Raw genomic sequence first — 21,767 nt, forward strand, 5'->3', positions numbered from 1 at the left:
GCATAGATAATTTCATGGCATTTTTTGACTACTGTTTTCAATCTTTGACGTCATTTGGCTTGAACTCTTGCCCGAGCTGTATTTTATAGCCACGTAAGCTAAGATCCTTGCATACAATTTTCCATATAGTCGAAGGGCAAAGGCTAACAAGTTGAGAACGACAATCGACATTTCGGCATATTCTTCAACACTTCGCTCTATGAACTTCTTGAACAGATTTTTTTTTTCAAAGAGAATTTCCAAAATTGGGCGCATTGTGCTGGCGCTGAACGATTCATTAACTGGCCAAGACACTGTTTGCTATCACCAGCTGTTGTTGTTATCGTTATGTTGTTGTTGTCATGCAGCAAAAAAAAACACCCGACAGAATATAAAATGTGGAATTATTTACAATGGAAAATATTGCACCATAAAGATAATGTGCCCAATCTTAATGTCAGACGATTTTTCGATTTAAACTGAAGTAGGAATTTTGTAAAATGCCATCTTTGACTACAATTAAGAAACAACTTGCAATTATATTTCTAAAACTTCACCCTATATTTTTTTTTAATTTTTCGAAATAAATTGAAAGCCTTTGTGTATATTTAAAGGGCCTTTTTCCCACACTCTGTGTTGTATTTCAAGATGTTAATAAAGTTAGGAGCGATACAAATATTTTATAAGTCAATTTGAGCTCGATGCTCGCTAACGAAATATTATATTAAATGGTGGACACAGTTTTTTTTCTAATTAAGGTCGTCTCTTGGCAGGCAGTTACGTCTTCGCCATCAAAAAGCATCTCAAAAAAATCTCTTTGAATATGTCTACATATAAATTACACACCCCATAATGTGCAGAATAATTCTTGTACTGCTTTTTTAACCTTCCCCTTTCTTATATTCTGCCTATCCGCATATGTTTATCTAGAAGCTCTTCTTTTTCATTACCACCAAAAATATTTACTGCTTTCTGTATACTTCACCTTCCCTTTTTCGTCAATTTTTCCAGCTATACCCACATCAATCAGTTCTCTTTGCATATTCTTACCTTGCAATCCAGCTGCCTACAAACATCTACTTACTTCACACGCCAACTTGCCATCGACTGCTGAATCAGCCGTATAAACCTCCAAATCTTCAATTCTTCATTCGCTTGTCTACCTTATTATTCAACAAGTTTTATTGCTATCTCCCTGATTATTTTCTCCACTCACCTTCCTTCCCGCTTAGACAATCAACTCAACTGTGTCTGCCCTCTTTTTTCCGTGCTTCCTTCCGTGATTCCTCTAAACTTATTGTTACGTTTGCTCAACCGATGTCATTTCTTATCTTCTCACGGTTTACTTTAACCCACTTTTCTTGTTTCTGTTGCTTGTTGTTATTTATTTGTTGTTTTGCTTTTTTTACCTCTTTTGTATTTTTTTCTATCTTTTTTTTTTTGTTCATATAACTGCTTAGCTGACTTTTGCTTGTTTTGGGTATGAGGCGCCATAAGCTCTATGACTTCATTGTTTATCGGCAGAAAATAAGAAAAAATGGCTTTTCCGCTGCTTAGCTATTAACTTGGTTATTTGTTTAAGCCGCTGGCTCACACTTGCACTCACTTGCAGTACGAGTACTCTTACTTGCTCTCCTGAGTGAGCTTTGTAATTCAATTGTGGGTTCTCTGTTGTTAGAATTCCTGTACTTCCCACACGCTCAGTTATCTTTCGCGCATGCGTCATCATTGCAGCCAATATTCATGTGTTGTCAGCGGCACTTGAAATTAATATTATTTCTATGGGAAATTTCTTTTATTCTGTCTATGATTTTATTGAATGATTTTATGGCTATTTTGAAAAGATTAAGTCTATTGTTACATCTATAAAAATAATTTATGACCACATCCACTCCTGATAATTATCAATTAATTTTTTTTTACTTCAATACTTTCAATTTCGTCATACAGCGCAATTTTTCACCAATTCAATACATTTAATAGCCACTATATGGCTATTTTAAACTGTGATAATTGTTAATTTTTTATAATTCCTCAGGAATCCCCCATCACGAAGCACAAGCATGTTTTAATAGCATGCACTTTACAGTCATATTTACTCTTTGGCATTACTCATACATGCTTTTTAAATAATTCATACTCAAAACATACAATACTCAATTTTGCTAAATTGGAAAAAAGTAAGGCAGGTTAAATTCGGTCCGAAGTGAACTTTATATACCCGCACACATTTTAGGAAAATTTAATTTAGGCTGCCTGTTAATGGGAGTTATGGTTTGCAAATTTTTGCAAATGAACGTTACATGGGAGGTGGGCTATATCTCAAAAAATTTCGCCAATTTTTAACATAAACGTACCTTGCGGTGTTTCGCAAAACTATCTAAACTTTTCCCCGAGTTATAGACTGTAACATTAGACGGACGGACGGAGATACCACCCATTTTTCCAAATTTTATTATACTGGCGCCGTATTTTTCTTCTTGGGTTCATTTGTACCAAATTTTGGTCAGTTTGTTTCATTTTCTCCGAAAAAAATATAGTTATATATCAATTACCGTTATAGCGAATGAAAATTTGTGGTTCGTATTAAGAGATTTAATGACTTTAATTAACCCTTGAAAGCGCCTAATGAAATTTAATAAATTCTCTATTAGTCTCAATAATTAAATGTAGTATAAAAAGGCGCGTCCGCTCTAGCCGAAAGGATTTGAAAAATCTGCTTGAACTGAGTCACCTATTAACTTGCAGAAATTTAATTTGAAACCGGAATATGAAAAATCTGACTTGAGGAACATATTTGTATGTATGTACGTTTACACATATCTTAACGCTGTTATAATGAATTTTTAATGTTCACATCTCTTTTTTGAACAACATAAGCGGCACTAATGGTAAACCAAATTAAGCAAATGCTTAAAATCTTCAGCCTTTTTAAAATACCGCCTTCAAATAATACGCTTTGTACGTGCTTTTTTTCTTAATCACTTTAATCTTGGCATTAGCCGCCTTTATTTGTGGATTCATTGCCTAATTTCAATATTTACGTTTACCATATGAATATTTCGATTTCTGTTGAAGTTTTCCCATCGCACAGCCGTTTTCGCTTTCATGCAAAATGCGAAAAACTGGTTTTCATAAATGAATCTAGGCTGCGTTTGTGCGCTCAAAGAAATAAATAAAAACTTTGACAAATAAAAGACGAAAAAATGCAAATTACCCAGTGGGAAACTGAGTTGATCGTAAAATTGACCATCTGGAAGGAATTTGATGATATCGATGATATCACAAATTAAACGGTAATTTATATGTAGTAAAAGATACAAATATTGTTTTTTTTATTCAATTGTATTTGCTATGAAATAATGCTCAGTTTTACTTAGAAAACCATCGACTGCCTGAAGTACACACTGGTGTTCCACTAAGTTCGCCTATTTGGAAATTTGAAAGCAAACAAAAAAAATTAAAACTTTCTGAACTTGGCATTGGAAAAAAAAGTGTAGATAGTGTAGAATGTTATGCGTCATAGTATGAATTCAATATCTGGTGAATGATTGCCTCTTAAGGTGTGTACCTTTCATAGTGCCGGCCCAATTTTATCAATGCCGCGTCTAATTTCACCTTCCAATTCATGAAATGTTCTTGGTTTATTGGCATAAACCTTTCCTTTAAAAATTTTCGATAAGAGAAATCCCACCACATCCATGCAATTTTGTTTGATGATAAATTTACAACGAAGCGGAATGTCACTGTCACCACATTTTCGAATTTTCGTCAAACTCCCACAATTTTGCATCGGATTTTCATGCCTATACGTTGTATATTTGGGTAATTCTATACAACTCAACTTCAGTACCCACACATGACAAATGACAGTCAAATAACTTTTTACGATCGACCCAAAAAATGGATTTGGATTGAATGGATTGAATTTGGAAAGGGTGACGTGTTATTTCTCTAATACTTGCTCCTGCTGGAAAACATTTTCAGGGTATTCTTCCCACATCTTCTCGGGGAGACGGGCTCATGGTTTTCGAAATATACATTACATCACATCCTCCTGTTTTACATCATCCTTTAACATAGCATCGTAGTTTTCACATACTTATACATTCATGCGCAGTAGCGTGGCAGTTATTTGACCTGTTTTTTTAAAACAATATTTTTTCGCGGGCTACCCTCCAGTTTGGTTCCATTCTATATAAAAATGACCTCTGTGAAATTTGGTGCCAATCGGATAGGGGAAAGGTGTGCCCCCGAGCCTTTCAATATGCAAAATTTACCCCAAAATGACAAAAAATTTTAATTTCATTAAAAGTGTGTTTTTTATTTTACATGAGTATATATACAGCGTAAATAAGTAGTCAAAGAATTTAATTGGTAAAGTATATTAAATTATACATACATATATAAATTGAAGAAGGAAATTATTATGCATACAGTATTTAGCATATATAGTTCCATATGACACTTACTTCATTGCAATTTAGTTTAATAACAACATATAAAAATAACTAAAAAAAGAAATAACTCATTGAAGAAAATAAAATGAAAATGAATTAAAATTAAAGAAATCTTCATGTTTGTGCCACCGGGCAGGATCTGTGCATAGGAATTCGTAATTTTGTTAAATCTTATAACGAATCGTTTTGATTTGTTGGAGACAAATTGTTCAAGTCCTTGGTTTAATAATTCTGTAACTTGGCTTGTTTCCACGGTTATCCTTTTCATACTTTTTTCACATTCAGCATCAGTTTCACGATTCAACGCTTTTACCATTTTAATTTTTGATTCTGCCGTCACATTTGGGTCAAAGAAGGCCAAGGCGATGGATTCAGGTGATAAATACCACAAATGATTTTTTATTTTTTATAAAGCCACACGAGAGATGTCTTCGTCAACTGTCCGGTATTTATAAATTTTGGAAAGAACACTGAAATCCAAAAATGGGGCTTTGGCTGCAGAAGGTGCACAAAACCACGCTTCGATATATATACTGATAAGGAAAATGCAAATATCACAAATTGCATTTTCCTCACGCGGTGATAATTTAAATTCATCACGAAACATGAATATCTTAAAGCAATAAATAGCCTTAGCCATCCACCTTGCATGATGGATAGCTCCTGGAGCCCGGAAGGATACTCTACGAGATGGTATTTCGCCAAGAAAAATAGCAGCCAATTGTAAAAATTCTCGATAATCCTCTCTCGGCTGTTGTTCTTGCAACATGCTTCGTATAAAATCAAGAACTCGGGAAACATCGACCGGATCCAAATGTTTTCTGATCTTCTTATTCACGATTCCGATTTTAAAATTATTTAAATTTATTTTAGGCCATGCAATTTGGAACTTTTTTAAGATTGGTACGGTTGGGCCGGTAGTTTTATCCATCTTCTCCTCGAAAACGGCTTTTAAAATGATTTCGTATATGTGATGGCGGCAAGGCAAATATAAGAGATCTTTTTCTAGAAAGCTTTCAATCAAAACACACGCACCATTAAAAGCGCCCGTATTAGAGGCAGTAGTGTCACAAACCAATGCTTCTACGTAGTCCTGAAGGCCCCATTTCTCAAGGGTTTCGCAAACAGCTGTTGCCTGTTCTTTTCCACTCCCTGATGGCAATGCAGGTACACCAAGAAGTTGATCAGCACCGCAATTTGAAAGAATAACAGGAAGTCGGTCTACTGTCTCTTTACCTGTTAGTGATGGCAGTAATTTACTATTCCAATGTATCGTAGCGGCAGGCAATTCCTTATCCTTAAAGATATTTTTGATTTCGGTAGCTTTTTTCCGCGGAGTTTCTCACGAGAATTTTTTAATAGATCACCTGTTGATCGCAAAACTCTCCACATCTTGACCAAGGGGTTCAAGTGTAGCTATAAGAATATGAACTGTATTCCTGTCACTGATTTTGCACTTATCTAAAGCAGCAGCAAGCTTAGGAGTTATTATTATTTGTCGTCCTCTTTTTTGTTTTGCTGGTACAGACAAATGTTTTGAGCATTGCGGAATTTCCTCTGAAGCACGCGCTTCTAAATCTTCTCCGCTGCTTGAACTCGACGTCGTCAGTATATCAGATTGAGTTAGAAATATATTAGTATTAACAATATAAGTACGATTTAGTTTGATATACAAAAATATTCATGTTAAATAGGTAGCTAGAGAGGACGAAGAGTTTTTCAACGAAATCTTTTTCTTTTTTCTTATGATCCATCGACGTTCTTGCAGCATGCTTTTGAAGTTGCCGCCACTGCTGATAGAGACCATCTAACTTTGGTATACAGTTCTTTAGTTCTTGCGTCGGAATTCGGGCTTTCTCCCAATATATCATCACTTCCCGCACAGCTAGTGAAGCACTGCCTCGTATTGTTAACTTACACACCCGTAAATTGAAAAAAAAAACTTGTAACGTTTGTTTTACAGATGGAAGTTTGTTTCCAAAAATTTCATTTGAATAATACCCGAGCAGATACACTTTTTCTCGTAATAGAGGTCGCGACATTGTACTACCGAATGTCTTCACTTCAAATGCTGTACGCAACTAATGATTTTTTTAAAAAACTTTAATACAAAACTTTTTTAGCCATACAAATTTGAATTACCGTTGTTATTTCAGAAACGAAATGCTCGCCTACTTTATTTGATACTAGTACTAGTTTTTGATATTGATATTATCCAAGACACCATGTGTACGTTAGTCAAAACGCGAACCCAATTTTTTATGCGCGGAAATCTGTTTGAAGAAATCTATTTTCATTTCGAATTTCGAAATGTGATCAGTTGATAAGTTATCTCACATATTTTAACTTCCGTTTTGTTTTTGTAATTCAGAAATTGAAGAAAAATGCAACATTTTTGACAGAATTGTCAAAAAGCAAGGGTCGAATGACTTGGTGGATTCTGCATTGAATATATTTTTTTAAGCGTAATAATTTGAATTATCATTGTAATATGATAAACTAAATGCTCGGCTACTTTACTTACTACTAGTACTTATACTACGAATTTTCGGGTTTTTTGAAACTTTGAAGGCCCGGGGGCACACTTTCCACTTACCAAATTTACTTCAAACTTTTTTTCCACCATTTTTATATATAAAGGAACCAATCTGGGGGTAGCACCAATAAAAAAATAATCTTGCAAAATAACTGCCACCCTAATGCGCAGTTGTAGTATACTTATATACGAGTATGTACATATAACGTTTGCTCTCATTGGTCTCGAAACCAATTACTACAGATTTTTATTGATCTCTACGTGTGTGGAGGTAAAGTCAGTTGAAAGCCAGTTGAACTGTATACACCTGAACGAGAGTTCTCACAATTATGTTCTATTCTTATTCACCTTCGTGAAGTTGAACACGTACGATTCATGTTCGCTGGATCAAAACGTGCTGTACGTAATTAATATGTCAGTGGGCGCATAAGCAGCTGGCTTGATTGCGCTCGTAGCCAATGAAATTGATTTCTCAGCACCACCTTCCAGCCAGCCAGCTGCGGGGGTTGCTGTCCTTTAGTTTACTTTGTAGCACAGAAAATCTTCGATAGTTTTTTAAGATTTATTGTTTTCATTTCTTTATCTACCTTTCTCTCTTTTTGTATCATTACTACTTATCCATTTTCTTCTGAGACTTATCCAAACTACAGCTGGTTAAAGTTACCAGATATTTTACTACACTTCCAACATTTACCTTTTATTATTTTTGTTTCCAAATCCAAATGCGTACCAGCAGCACAGTGGTGGTGCCAATCAGTTGATACAGGTAACTGCATACTGGTGCGTGTGTGTGTGTATGTATACGAGTATGCAGCCTGAAAGAACAACTCTTGGAAGATGTAATTGTTAGAATTTTTTTATAATAAATTTCAAATAATAGTAAGGAACCATTACGCTATCTAAAGTGGGTAAAAAACTTTATTCAACTGTTAGGGCAGTTTGCTAATGTAACAAACGAAAACCTGGGAAAAGACTATCACCGTCTCGTGATAATTGCCGACTTCAGCAAAGCTTTTGACACTCTATGGCACTCAAAGATTTTGGAAGCGTTGTAAAATGCAGGCATTAGGCGGATGACCTTAAGTTGGAGAAAAATGCCACTCATTTCAATAAGTGCTTTGTTTACATGTGTTGGTGTCGATGTCAGAATTTTTAATGTGTTGGAGTTTCTGGTAATCGCGCCTTGCAGCGCAGGTATTTCGAGTGCAGCTGCTTTGTGTGCAAATCCGCGCGAAGAGATAGATGGCTGTTGGATTTTCGGGAATTGATTGAAGTTACTAGTTTTTGCTCCTTATCGACCTTTTTTTTTGTTCTCGCGTATAATTTTTTCTCCTTGCTATTTTCTGAGGAATTTTCGCCTAAAATAATGGGCCAAAAGTGCAATGAACACGGAAGGTTATTCACCATTTGCGTACGTGCACATTAGGGTGACAAAAAAAGTTGCGGTTTTTTCACTGGAATAATAGAATGTAAGTCTTCTGCCAAAAGATTTCGGAAAAATATTAGGATTTACGTGAACTGGACCGATTTAAAAGTAAATATTTTTTTTAAATAAAATTACTTTTAGAAAATATTTTTTCCAAAAAATCACCTCACATTTCTGTCATATGTTTAACTGTAAAAAGTATGCATAAAAATGTTTAAAAATTTTGCATGAACGGACTAATTTTTTGGCTGAGTTCTTTAAGATTTCTTTCAACCTATCTTCCAAACAAAGGTGAAAATAGCATACAAATTCTCAATATTCGATTTCGTTGATACTAATAAACCAAAGATCAATATTCAACTTAAACGCTAGAAATACGGAAAACGTGTTTAAATGTTTATTCCGTTAGAGAAAGGTCCAGTTTTTTTCACAAAGATTTTCCTCTTTTTTTACATGGAATTTCTGAATTATATTACATATATACCTAAAATGTAAGCATCACATAGAGTCCTATAAAATAAAATTCAGACCTAAACTTTCAAATCGCGATACACATAAAATTTGTTTCGTCTCCATTACCAGAATCCATTGTCAGAATCTTGTTTTTTTTTGTTTTGTACGGTGTAAGTAAATAATTTGAAATACAGTTAATAATACCATTACATTTGTTGTTGTGTCTTTTACATTTAAATGAGCTGTCATATCGTCTTCCATATGATGCATTGGAAAATTCGAAACAAGTGAACTACGGACCTCCAACTGACATGTTAGCACTACAGTTGCTTGAGTAATAATAAATAAAACTAAAAACAAGGTGGCTCGAAATCCATTTTGGAGGTATGAATCAATGAATCTAGCAGAAGAATAATTCAATCGCCGAAATACGGAAGATAAAACATTTGACCCACCCTAATGTACATACTGATCTATAAATACATAAATGAGTTTATTATTGGCTGTGCGAGTTAGCTCGCTGGGCTATACGAAATATTTACCAAGTGGATTTTCATGCAGGCGACGCTCAGCTATCTCCTCATCCTCTAACTGTGTGCTTAGCGCCATCTTTTGCTTTCTTTTTGCAACGTGTCGCCTGCCTTCAAAAAAACTGCTTTTGATCGAAAATCTTTGACACACACGACTCCAAATTGACTACCTAATCGCCAATATACGAGTACTTGCATGTATGTACATAGGCATTTATGACTAACCTACTTGCAAGTTGATGCCTCTTGCACGTTTTTCACATTATCAATCCATTATTATCCACTACGCCATACCATAGTACTTATGTACATATCATACATACACTGGTGTTTATATAAGTAAGTCACTTTATCCTTTTACAATATTCGCAATATTTATCTTACTAAATTTTGTACTATATAAAAATAATTTTGATTGCATGAGTATAACGAAAACTGTATGAATCAAAGTTCACTTACAAAATTCACAAAAGCTTAACAAATTTCATTTATACCTAACCTAACAAATTTCAAAAAATGTTCAAAATTTTCACCTTTTTAATCAGAATTCCTAGAAAACTCCGGGGCATGCAGTTTTATAGCCAATTCAATTTGAATATTTTTTTCCATACGATGTTGGGAATTTTCTTCCATTTATAGTCTGAATTATGTGAGCACAAGTGTAATTGGCTGACTGCAGATCCGCGCTGCATTTGTTGCCACATATCGATATTTGTTCGCGGCGAGTTTTTGATGCGCTTGTCAGCTAGCATTCGGCTGCCACATATCCTGTGGCATGAACCACAAAGCCTTCGCTGCTACCTGCAACGTGAGTATTTTAACCTCAAGTGCCGTTATAACCGTCAGTGTAGGAGCTTCTGCCGCTAAAATCGTTTTTGTTGCATACCCCCGACCAGAAACAGTTTCAACTAACAGTTGATGCCTTTTTTTTGAGAGCAATTCCTGAAACGGCTCCAGCTCAGCTTGCTGCCACTGCGATTCGCATGCCGATTGCAGTGAGTAGCTTGTTGAGAAGATTATTTTTGTTGCATGTACCAAATTACCTTGTTGTAAGTGGCTGCTATTTTAGTTGTGGTTGGCGTGAAGAGGGTCGATATGTTACTTGGACTTCATTCCCTCTTCCAATACACAAATTTGGTATCGTGGGAAAAATGTGATGCTGTAGCTTCTTTTTCGTCACTTTATCTTCCAATTGCATTTACATTTGTGCAATATTATTTCTTCTTTTTTTCAAGTAATTCCTGCTTTGCTTATTTCTGCGTTCACAATTTGTGTTTCTTGCGATTTCGCAAACTTTTTTCCTACAACTTAAGTAATCTTTCCTATTTTGGTTTTCAAACTTTTTTTCTTACTTATTTCGTCTCATTCGCCGCATTACTGACAATTTATGTACCGTCGATTGGTAACACTGGCCGATATCGGTTTCGCTAGCGTGGGAATTTTGCGCATTCATTGAACGGTAAATCAGGTTTCGCTTGTTGCTACACTTGAATTTGATGGTTAAATTGATTTTACGCAATGGAATGCAAAACCAAAAAAGTCCACATAGCAAGCAACATTTACCTAAATAGATGAGATGAATGTACTATACACATACACTCATGTAAGAAATGTGCTTATATTAGAGCGGAGCGATTTGTATGGCATACAATTTTTCGAAACCTCTACAGCGCGGTCTCTCTATTATTATATCTTGTTAGTACGAGCAACGCCTTTCGAGGTTCCAAATTTGATTTTTAACGAATATGATTGGTCCCAAAATTTGAGTTTTATGGAACAACATAGAATTTTCTATGCATACTAAAAATAACCACGGCATTTGATACATCAATTTCATGTACAAATTTTTTATATGGAGTCAGAATAAATTATTTTTTTTTAGATATTGTCGGATTTCTTTTTTCATGAAAAAATTGTATGAAAATTTAATTTTCTGAGTACTTTAAAAACTCACTTTTAACGTTTACAGTATAACATCGATATTTACTTAAGTTGAAATGGTTGCCCAGATAGAGGGCACACTTGGATGAAAATTAAATTCGCCCTTTGTAATAGTTATTTTAATTTTTTTCTTAAGTCCGTTTTTTAATACTTCGTTTTTTATAATTATTTAAAAAAGATTTCAAAAATATCGTAACGGACTTCTAAGGTAGAAATAAGTATCAAAAATGTATTCTTCGTAAGAAAAAATATGGAGTTTCAATGTATTATTGGCACATTAGCACATTATTGTTGTAAATAAGGCTGTTGGTGAGGACATAAGAGCAATGTACTTGGTTTAATGCTACTATGGTATATGAACTTGATCACCGTATTTTAATTGTCGGTCAGTGTACATAGAGAATTCTATGTTCCATAAAGTCAATCTTTGGAAACTCGAAATGCATTTTAGCCATATGTGGTGTAATAATTTTTATTCGTTACAATAAAAATCGTTGCAAAACCGCCCCATCCTAATGTATTGTATGTACTTGTAAATAATTGTATTCTCGACTTCAGAGCTCTTGTCTCTGGTAACTGCGCGCCATTTAAATTGCACTCTACTTAAAGTTTGCTGCTGTTTGTTTTTCTTCGTCTTGAAACAACTGTCAAAAAAGGTCACGCGCATATTAACCCCTGCTGCGCTGACAATTAAATGAAATGGAAGCTGTTAGAGAGCAATAAAAAATAGTGATAAAAAAAAATGTATGAAATTAATGCAAATTACGTTGGGGCTTTCTCAGAATTTTTTAAATTAAAAATTCTTCTTAACTTAAGAAAGCTTATAAGTATTTTTGTTTTTGTTAAAGCTAGTGTTCGTCGATTAGAACGATACTCTAAAGTAGGGACGGGCAGCAGCGTGGCACGCTCGCAGCAGAGCGTGCTAGCAAAGTGCTAGATGGGGGGGCGACAAACTTACATTAGAAGGGTAAGCAATAGGCGTGTACGTATATTAATCACTTCTGAGCAACGCATATGTGTTTGTAAAAAAGAGACTGAAGCTTTGCCAACAGCAAAGTTACCAGATAAGGGGACTTCATTCCATGTTAAGGGATTTCGAAGTGTTGATCGTTCATATGAAATAATAAAATGCTTTTGGTTTTTTTTTATTGGAAACGCTTCTTTGAATATTAACATCATCTTTGCAAATTTCTATTTTATTTACTTTTATAATTTTTGTAACCAAGAAGCATAGGCGATTTTATAATCAAGAAGTTTGAACATTCGCATGTCAAAGTTTCATAGTTGCTAAACTATGTGGAGATAAATTTGTACTGACAAATCGGTGTATATTTTTCTGAATGATCGTATATCGTATGTTTTTATATTAGTGCATTTTTTTTTAAAGAGTGCTGGTCACAACAGCGAACAGTAATCTCAACCAGCCAAGTTTTATTTAAACAATGGATGTTATACATTTTATTTTGTTAAAAAGGACAATTTATACATGTTTCCATTAAAAAAAATAGAGGATTTTTTCAAAAAACATTGAGGAAATTATCATAGCAGAGTGGGTATTCTTGGTGAGTACTTAGTTGCTCTCAAATTCAAATCACACGCATATGGCAATGTGCACAGTATGACAAAGTACACAAAAATGATTAGAGAAATTTGTTTGCATCCGCTCATGGATTTCGCACCATCGGTGGCAACGCAAATCACTTTTCGTCATGATACACCCATACGTACAGTACATTCATTAACACATTGAAATAAATCTTCACCTTTAGTCGTCCCTGTCACTGGAATAATGTCCAAAAGTTCTTCACATATATTTAGGTGGGCATCAACTCCTCGGATAAAAATCGCTAATTGGGCTATGTCGGATATATCTGTACTTTTGTCAATTGCCAATGAAATCGCTGTGAATGATTTTATACGCTCTTTTAACTGCGATTCTGTAATTTCCGCCATTTCATCTACGCGTCTGCTTATAGTTCTACGAGATAAGGGGACAAAATTCCTACTGCTTTTAATATACAAAACTTCACCAATTCGCCATCCGGAAATGCACGATTCTCACGAACAAGGTTTAACGCGATTTCATAAGTTGCACGCTTTGCATCTACAACGTAATCTTCGCTTTCCTAAGAAATTAAAAAAAAAATTTGAATAATTTGAATTTTTCCGACCTTCTGTAATTTGGCACATCGAATCGGGCTCTTCGCTTAGACTTAAGGATTTGTATATACTTTTCCTTTCTTTTCCTACATATTCATCATAATCACTCCTGTGCAGCTCATAATGTCTCTTTATGTTAAAAACCTTACACACCACACGTTTTTCACATACAAGGCATTGTGATTCTCCGTCTACATATTTGCATAAAAAAGTTACACTCCACTTCGGATTCAAATTTAACAATGTTCTTTTATTTGAGGTCATGCTGAACCAAATGTTTTATATTTAATATTTTATTTAACTTTGTTTATCTGAATTAAAAGTTAAAACAGAGTAATATATTACACATTAGAAATAAATTTGGGTTTTTGTCGGCAGTTGAACACAGTGCACTTTGTTTTGACGTTCGCCGTTTCAAATTTTTAAATAGAATTTTCAGCACTTTCACTGCATCCACACCATACAAATACACTTAATATTAGTGTTTTTTTATGCGACAATAATATGTAACTTACGGTCTCAAATAATATCGTCGAAAAATGAAGAAATCACAAAAAAACTGATTTTATTTATGAAATGTCAAAAGTTATGAGTAAGAGTTGCCGCAGTTGTTAAATGTGGGAATCAATTTTGGGTATTGTTGATTTTATTATTCATAATTTATATACATGAGTATTGTATATACTCTTAGTTGTTTATTTTTATTTGCAGTTGTGCATATCAGGGTGTATTGGATTTAGATGGGCGAAATTAGTTATCAATCACGTCCACTTTTTGTGAAAAATAAAAGAAAAAATGGTATCATTCAGTAGCTAAAAATTCTGAAACATTCGACAAACTTCGTTAGCTGAAGAGAGTTTGCAGTTTTATAAAGTAATTTGCTAAAAAAATTGATTTTCTGGATTTCTTAGCTCAATTTAAAAAAATATATCCGATCTCAAAAACCATTTAAGTAATCATAACATAAGTGTGAATAATTTACAGATTCGTCAGTATATGCAGTGATCAATATTATTGAAGATTTAACTGACATTGCTTTCCAATATGTAAGATTTTAATTTAATCTCAAATTAAATATTTTCAGAGGTCTTAACTTTCTTTACATCTAGCAATTAAAAAACAGTATTACGCGAACTTTTGAAATGTTTAATTGCTTGTTTATTGTTGTTCATTATCTTAATTCATTATTATAATAGAAAGTGTAATATGTATTGTATTAAATTTAGTTATTGAAGAAAAATGTACCAAAAAAACCTATTTTTTTAGAAATTTGTTGATATGAAGTTAAAAGTTGGCATCCCTGGTAAGAATTCAAGAATAATTGCTCTCTCATTCAGGGTACAAACACAGACACAACTCGCTCAATTTTTCTGTTTCTTCCCTGTGCTTTGTTATCCCCCTTCACCTAGCACTTTTACGCACGCAGAAGCACACGCTGATGCACAGAGCAAATGTGCTGAGTTTGCCCATCACTACTCTAAAGGCTCTTCTAAACGCTTGAGGGAAACTTTAAAATATTTTATAAAAACTCTCCCTTCCCAAAAAGTTCCAATTTGGCAATGTTTGTTTAATGCTTTCATCTTTAGAAATGGCAAAAATCTGCTTGATAATACAAAATATAGCTGCAATGAAATTTCCTTCTTTTGTGTATCTATTTTCCTATTTAAAACATTTTTTTTGCCTTTTAATTGTTTAATTGTTTATATTTCCCTTAAGGCCGGCGGGCCAATTAGATGTCCTAAATTCAGTAGTTTTCGCGAAGCGTTGTAGGATGAGAAAAAAAACAATTAGCCAAATGAAGTTTTGGGGATAGTTTAATATATATTTGAACTAAAAAAAAAAATTTGTACAATCTCCAACAATATATTGTAAGCCGAGTTATCAATAGATTCCCAGAGCGCCTGTATCCAACTTCTGTACAGGATACAACTTGCAATTTTCATCTGAAAACAAAAAAAAAAAAGATTATTAATTTTGATGTAATTATCTTCGATGTGAACTAAGAAACACATAAAATTCGAATTTTTGGGGAAGGTAGAAAAAAAAGTGGTTTTTCAAGGAAAAAAAAAACTCCTCAACTGGGTAAAAAAGTCGCTTAAAAAAGTTTTTGTATGTTTTCTAGTTCACATAGAAGATAATTACATCAAAATTAATCATCTTTTTTTTTTTGTTTTCAGATGAAAATTGCAAGTTGTATCTTGTACAGAAGTTGGATACAGGCGCTCTGGGAATCTATTGATAACTCGGCTTACAATATATTGTTGGAGATTGTACAAATTTTTTTTTTTTAGTTCAAATATATATTAAACTATCCCCAAAACTTCATTTGGCTAATTGTTTTTTTTCTCATCCTACAACGGTTCGCGAAAACTACTGAATTTAGGACATCTAATTGGCCCGCCGGCCTTAAACTTACCTTTTTTGTGCTAACAAAACATGAATAAGAATTGTTGTTTTTCTTTTGCATTTTTCCCCTCTTTTTTGATAAATTTTATTTAAGGCTTTTGTAATTTTTGCAAACTGATCGCTTTAATAGTCTATAAGGATGCAAATTAATTCCTTAGAAGAGCACGCTGCATAGAATACATAATTTTCATAAAATTAACAGCCAAGTTCGGGCTTTGCAATAGCCGTAACTTGTTATAAAAGTTAAATTCTCATTGTCAGTAGTCATAGATATACTCAGCGAACAATGACAAGTAAGAATGTCATATAATTCAGCAAATGAGTTGAACATTTCTGCACGGAAAAACAGCTGCTCAATGTTTACATTTTCATTTTGATTAGAAATTCCTCGCTTGGCTCCATCTGCTTAAATAAATTTTGGTCAAATGATATAAAAATACAAAAGCATACAAGATTATTCTTATCACCAATTCTCTCAAAAGTAACTTTTTTTTAGTAATTTTTACTCCTTTTGTGATTGTGGAGCAAATCACAGAGTGCGCATTCTGCATAGCAAAATATAATAGTTCTTGCAATCATAATAACTAATTTTTTCTATGCATGGGAATACTGCCGTAAGCCATCAATTAGCTAAACAAAAATTTTGCCCAGCTAAAACAACTTAACTATTAAGATGCAACCCTCAGATGAGAATGAAATAAGAAAAAATTAGGAAAACTTAAACCACATACAAAACCAAACGTTAAATAATAACAACAACATATCTACGTACATATATTCATAGATAGAAATAAGTTAATAAACAATATGCCTGTGATACCTGAGACAATATACTCGTTCAATAATAAAATTACAAGGCATTACAGCAAACTACATAATTCAACACCAGTGTTTTATTTGTTGACGACTTTAGTCAGACTTATGATGCTAATAAAGCGAAACGCGTGTAGTCACAACAATAAAACGTAGCTGGCAGCATAATATAGTAATACGTTGTCGTTAATAACCAAATACTATCTTTTCTCTAAACAAATGAAACAAAAACATATACGTAAGTTTTTGTGTTGAAAGAAATGGGCTGTTAATCAGACATAAGCTTTATGGAGAGCTGCCCAAATGTATTTATGATTTGACAAATTGTATTTATGCATTGACAAAGAGAGGGCGCATATAGTATTATTATATTAATGGTTAGTAATAAATTTAGTTATGGCTACTTCGATGTGTTTGGTTTAAACATCTATATTTTGTAGATAAGTGAAATAAGTAATTCTTAAAAATATTATCTATTGACAGCCGATGCTGTTGCATGTTTTTTGTTTTTTGCAATCGATCTCATTTCTATCGCCAGTTACTATTCACTGCAGAAACCACATTTTGCTGTTGAAGCAGCTGTTCGTTCTAGAAAAAGCGTCGTTCGAAGCCTCTCTAGTTCAAGTCAAACGCCACTAAATTTCCTTATTACTAAATCCTTCACCATGAATGCCATCAAACGATGAAAAATGCATAACTGAGTCAGACCTAATGAATTTGAAAGTTGCGTCTGTCACGAATCTTCATATCTTTATCCAGTAATGACAGCAACTCTACTGTTTATGCATTTTTTTATTTATTCCGGCCGCTCCTTGTCTACTACCTTAACCAGACCATAGTCTTTGCATTGAAACCATTCGGGGTACGTTGGTTCAGAAGCCTCTCAAGAGCTTTTATAAGCATTCCACGCATCGTAGCCACAGATGTTTTTATTTGAAGGCAGAAACCAATAACTCCCGCAAATGCCACCGACTTGGCTCACATTTCGAAATTTTCAAGCGCAAAAAAAAAGTATGGCGATGTTAAATAATAAAAATGAATTGTAATATAATAAAAATTAATTGTTCCCAGATGTTTAAGACCCCTATTAAACATTTTCGGCCTACTATTTTTTTCTATTTGCAACGAATATATTCTATATTCCTTTCTATTCTATTCTATATTCAAAAAACTGTAACAGAAACATTCAATAAAGTGCATATGCTGACTTGAATTGTGGGACATTCCTACAGAAAATAGAGGGAAGAGCTTTTAAAGTAGCGACCGGCAAGTAAGAATTTCAGTAGTAATTTATGGTATGGTAAATTAGTAAAAGTCATTCGTGCCCGAACTTCACAGTAAATAAAAAATATATGGTGAACTTAAAGTGGTTTAACTAATTAAAAAACTCTATGCCTCAATGGTAAATCGGCCATCATTCGGTCAACCGTTTACTACAATATCCGGCTGTCTGCATTGCATCAAATGCTGTTCCGACTCTTCCGCTTAATTATTAGCACCTACTTAAAAACATATTTTTTATTTACTTTAATAACAAAATACTGGAATATATAAATCTTGTATGAATTTGAATAATATTTTATTTTTCATGTTTTAAAATAATAAAACATTTCACATTTTACAATAAAACATATTTACATGGGCGTGCATGCAAGCATGTGCATAAGTGCATTCAAGTATAATTTTTCTACCACGCAAAATTACTCACACATCGATCTGCCTGTGTTGGCGTTGGCGATGCCCACACATAGTGAATACCACTTGAAGTATTTTTTAGATTGGTTTATTAATCGATTTCCACTTGATCGCGTCAAATGACACAATTTTTTATTCATGTTTTGTTTTTCTTAAGTTTCCAACAATTTTTACCGAATGTGGGTGATTGTTATTGTTTGACTGGCTATAGGTCACTCTGCGTATTGCATGAATGCAATCTCCGTTTTCTACTTTCCACTCTTTGGGCGACTTAATCTGGGTGCCGTAGGTGGATTGGGAAAATTAATATTGACGACTTGATCGTGCGTAATTTGTTCGTGGGTGTAAGCTGCATTTTGATTCTATTAGCATTTTATTTCTAAATATTTTTAAAACTTGTAAATTGAAAATGTTTTGTTAATCCGTTCAAGCGTGCCATGCCCAGGCTGAGTGCAAAGCTATGTAAGTGTTATTTGTGGCCTTTTTTATGAAAAAAATTCTCTCTACTAAATTTATGTGTTAACTTTTAGGTTCTAATTTTTTGTTTATTTACATTTTCTTAAACTTAGTGATATGGGTATTTGTTCTCAACTCCATTACATATTTTTATACCGGCGCACACTTAAACACAAGGGTATTGTATTTTAATATATGTCCATCCATAAGTCAATGAAGCTTTTTTCAAATATTACGAAGAAAAAAAAATTACGATAAAAGAAAAATTTTGAAAAATGGGCTGCCCCACACCCATTATTGAGACTTGGTAGGAACCAAGGTCATTCTTTTTACGAGTATGTCAAGACTAAATTTCCATCTGAGCTCGAATGGGTTCGTGCGTGACTACCATTCGGTAGTTCAAAACCTCGGGCTTGAAATCTCAAAGGGTAGAGCAAATTTTTTCTAATAGCGGTCGCCCCTCGACAGGCAATGACAACGCCCCGAGTGTGTATTTCTGCCATGAAAAAGCTCCCCATAAAAAATATCTGCCGTTCGGAGTTATGGAAAAATCTAAGACGCGTACCACAAAAAAGAGGAAGAGCTCGGCCAAACAACCCAACTAAGGGTATAAATGACAATTATGTATGTAAGTATGTATGCAAGTAGCTGCTCACTAACATTTTTTATATTTTGTCCGCGACCGTTCAACAGTGGTTTTTGTTTGATTTGTTATGAAAAGAAATCTTAATGTCCTTTGATAAAAAGTTCGCGTCCGCTAAATAGAGATTTTTGTGAACCTTTTATGGAAATGGCGTCTGGCTAAGAGAGTAATTTCTTTCGAAATGTATACTTCTATATATGTATACTTATATAAGAAAAAATGACCGTGAGATGTCCATCTAATTAATAGAGGTGTCCATTAGGAGAGGTTTCATTGTATTTACGTCCATTCGTCCGTCTGAAGTTATAAGCCAATACTTCCATTGTCTTTAAGTTAGTTTGTTTTCAAAAATTAATACTTCGGTCCAAGCAGTTCCTAACAGCTATCTTTTTCTTACTCTTTTGAATTGAAACCCTTTTTTTCGAATCACTTTCCTTATTACAATATTATTATTGCCTTACATTTGACTTCAAAAGAAAGTTGCGACAAACGCCGCTGTCATCTTTCAAGTCCACCACACTTTTTATGCGTACAATTTTATATTACCATTGGTCAGCCAACCTACGCACTTCCGGTTTCTTTTTGTATCATAGGCGGCTACTCAATCAATTATGCAGCTCGTATGCCACCTTTCGGCACGATTTGCTCTTCCTTTCCTCAACTAATTGCTGAAGTTCGATGTTTTAATTTTTTACACTCGTCATTTGCCGGCATTATTGTGCAGCACTAACCTTTCGCCTACTGTTTTTCCGGCGCGTGCTGCCACCAATTCGACTTGTGCCGGTTAAAAATCAATATCACCATAAAGCAACAACCACAATATGAGAAATTGATGTCACGACGCCTGCAGAAGTCTAGACACTGCATTTTGATTCTATTAGCATTTTATTTCTAAATATTTTTAAAACTTGTAAATTGAAAATGTTTTGTTAATCCGTTCAAGCGTGCCATGCCCAGGCTGAGTGCAAAGCTATGTAAGTGTTATTTGTGGCCTTTTTTATGAAAAAAATTCTCTCTACTAAATTTATGTGTTAACTTTTAGGTTCTAATTTTTTGTTTATTTACATTTTCTTAAACTTAGTGATATGGGTATTTGTTCTCAACTCCATTACATATTTTTATACCGGCGCACACTTAAACACAAGGGTATTGTATTTTAATATATGTCCATCCATAAGTCAATGAAGCTTTTTTCAAATATTACGAAGAAAAAAAAATTACGATAAAAGAAAAATTTTGAAAAATGGGCTGCCCCACACCCATTATTGAGACTTGGTAGGAACCAAGGTCATTCTTTTTACGAGTATGTCAAGACTAAATTTCCATCTGAGCTCGAATGGGTTCGTGCGTGACTACCATTCGGTAGTTCAAAACCTCGGGCTTGAAATCTCAAAGGGTAGAGCAAATTTTTTCTAATAGCGGTCGCCCCTCGACAGGCAATGACAACGCCCCGAGTGTGTATTTCTGCCATGAAAAAGCTCCCCATAAAAAATATCTGCCGTTCGGAGTTATGGAAAAATCTAAGACGCGTACCACAAAAAAGAGGAAGAGCTCGGCCAAACAACCCAACTAAGGGTATAAATGACAATTATGTATGTAAGTATGTATGCAAGTAGCTGCTCACTAACATTTTTTATATTTTGTCCGCGACCGTTCAACAGTGGTTTTTGTTTGATTTGTTATGAAAAGAAATCTTAATGTCCTTTGATAAAAAGTTCGCGTCCGCTAAATAGAGATTTTTGTGAACCTTTTATGGAAATGGCGTCTGGCTAAGAGAGTAATTTCTTTCGAAATGTATACTTCTATATATGTATACTTATATAAGAAAAAATGACCGTGAGATGTCCATCTAATTAATAGAGGTGTCCATTAGGAGAGGTTTCATTGTATTTACGTCCATTCGTCCGTCTGAAGTTATAAGCCAATACTTCCATTGTCTTTAAGTTAGTTTGTTTTCAAAAATTAATACTTCGGTCCAAGCAGTTCCTAACAGCTATCTTTTTCTTACTCTTTTGAATTGAAACCCTTTTTTTCGAATCACTTTCCTTATTACAATATTATTATTGCCTTACATTTGACTTCAAAAGAAAGTTGCGACAAACGCCGCTGTCATCTTTCAAGTCCACCACACTTTTTATGCGTACAATTTTATATTACCATTGGTCAGCCAACCTACGCACTTCCGGTTTCTTTTTGTATCATAGGCGGCTACTCAATCAATTATGCAGCTCGTATGCCACCTTTCGGCACGATTTGCTCTTCCTTTCCT

At 34.1% G+C, this 21,767-nt stretch overlaps 1 protein-coding gene across 2 annotated transcripts in view; it reads left to right on the forward strand.

Moving 5' to 3' along the window:
* Window positions 1-21,767, forward strand: part of LOC128866235 (protein neuralized) — a 76,156-nt gene that overhangs the window by 27,785 nt on the left and 26,604 nt on the right. The gene's annotated exons all lie outside the window — the stretch shown is intronic.

The sequence above is a fragment of the Anastrepha ludens genome, chromosome 2 (genome assembly GCF_028408465.1).
Source record: "Anastrepha ludens isolate Willacy chromosome 2, idAnaLude1.1, whole genome shotgun sequence".
Classification (NCBI taxonomy): Eukaryota; Metazoa; Arthropoda; class Insecta; order Diptera; family Tephritidae; genus Anastrepha; species Anastrepha ludens.